The sequence below is a fragment of the Staurois parvus genome, unplaced genomic scaffold, assembly GCF_062004578.1.
Source record: "Staurois parvus isolate SC_StPar_1 unplaced genomic scaffold, SC_StPar_1.0 ptg000321l, whole genome shotgun sequence".
In the NCBI taxonomy this organism is placed as follows: Eukaryota; Metazoa; Chordata; class Amphibia; order Anura; family Ranidae; genus Staurois; species Staurois parvus.
In genome coordinates, this window is record NW_028318117.1 from 4398227 (window position 1) to 4400256 (window position 2030).

At 45.4% G+C, this 2030-nt stretch overlaps 1 pseudogene; it reads left to right on the plus strand.

The window, feature by feature from the left end:
* The first annotated feature begins 1128 nt into the window (after positions 1-1128).
* LOC149457406 (U2 spliceosomal RNA) lies at positions 1129-1244 on the plus strand (annotated as a pseudogene).
* Positions 1245-2030: the final 786 nt, after the last annotated feature.

A 2030-nucleotide genomic window follows, 5' to 3' on the forward strand; every position in this document is an offset into this window, starting at 1 on the left:
GACATTTGAAGCCCATGTCCAGCATCCGTCTGTGTGTGGTGGCTCTTGATGCACTGACTCCAGCCTCAGTCCACTCCTTGTGAAAGTCCCCAACACTTTTGAATGGCCTTTTCCTGACAATCCTCTCCAGGCTGTGGTCATCCCTGCTGCTTGTGCACCTTTTTCTTCCACACTTTTCCCTTCCACATAACCTTCTATTAATGTGCTTTGATACAGCACTTTAGGAACATCCAACTTCTTTTGTAATTACCTTTTGAGGCTTTCCCTCCTTATGGAGGGTGTCAATGATGGTTTTCTGCACAACTGTGAGGTCAGCAGTCTTTCCCATGATTGTGATTCCTACTGAAGCAGACTGAAAGACCATTTAAAGGCTCAGGAACCCTTTGCAGGTGTTATGGCTTAATAAGCTGATTTGAGTGGGACACTGAGCCTAGAATATTGCACCTTTTCACAATATTCTAATTTTCTGAGATTGTGGATTTGGGGTTTTCATGAGCTGTAAGCCATAATCATCACAATTATGACAAATCACGGCTTGAACTATCTTGTTTTGCATGTAATGAGTCTATCTCATCTATTAGTTTCACCTTTTAGGTTGCATTACTGAAATAAATGAACTTTTGCCTGATATTATAATTTTTCGAGTTTCACCTGTATATACATAATTTTAAGAGGGTTTTCGTTTTTTAAACATGTATGCAAAAACGGATCTGGCAATGAAAGTGTTACATGGAACACGTGTGTAAAATGTTTTGTTATCAAAATCGAGCCCACACACTTTGTATGGAAAGCATTCCACTGCAAGAAAAGGGAAAAAAATGGACAAATACTGCCACCTTATGGACTAAAATAGAGCTAATATTTTCAGTTGATAGAAAAGATTCATTACAAAGAATAAAGTAATTAAAATCATATAAAGATAGTAAACGTATTTTACTTTTTTTTTCCTTTACTATTTGAGTGCCTGGAGCAAAGGTGGCTCCAGGCAATGCAAATTTGACTTAGAAAGTAGCTGTAAATGAGGTCACATTCATATCATGGCCATAGATCTGCTCTACTATGCTTCCCAATCTTGAACAGTGTACACACCAAGGGCAGACTGACCATTCGAGCACTGCCGAGCACTGCATCGCTTCTCAGCCTTTTGGCTAAGATCAAGTGTAGTATCTGTTCTTATCAGTGTCCAGTGGGGGTGCTCCCGGCCATTCTAGCTTTGCGGGGATGACTGTTGTATAGTACCCTCACTGGTATGATGGGGGTCTGGAAGGCTAGTACCGGGGGGACAGAAACCGGGGAGCGCCACAAGTTAAGCTGGGGCCCTGGGAGTAATTCCCCTGAGAAAACTGGAAGGACCCAGTACCTCCTGATTTGAACGGATCTACCTTGTCTGGCCAGGGGCTGGGAAGGCAGAGAGTCCGCAAACACAGTGCCCCCTGAGTAGTCGCCTCAGGGGTGCTCTGAGTAGCACTTGGGTGTGGGACCCCACGTTGTGAAAGAGCACATGGTCACCGCGTTTAAACACTTTTTGCACTACGCCTCTAGGACCGGGCCTTTTGGCCAAGTCCTGGGCAATTTTTTTGCTACAGGCCTCAGGGCCTGGTCAGTGCACGATTTGGCACGACCACTTTATTATTTTTATAGATTTATTTAATTTATTTATTTCACTCCCACGTTTGTCACCTTTTACTTATGTGTGTGTTTTCTTCACAGGATGGAGGGTGTGGGTCCTTGGGCCTGCCCTGAAGTCTAGGGGGAGGATGTGTGGCCTTTTGGTTCCTTCCTCCCCTGATCCCTAGGGGGTTTTCTCTTCGGGAGAGCCCCCTGACCAAGTACTGGATGTCCGGCTTCGGCTGGACATAAGGAACGGTGGTCCACCAGGCCTTTTGGCCAGGAGGACCAAATGGGAACCTTGTCCCCATCAGGAGCTTCGTGCCCCGGGGGATCAGGGTAGTGGTCCAACCCCTTCGGGGGTAGGACAAAGCACACCCCTAAGTGCACTTTTTGTGTGGTGTTTTTGCACTTGCACTTTT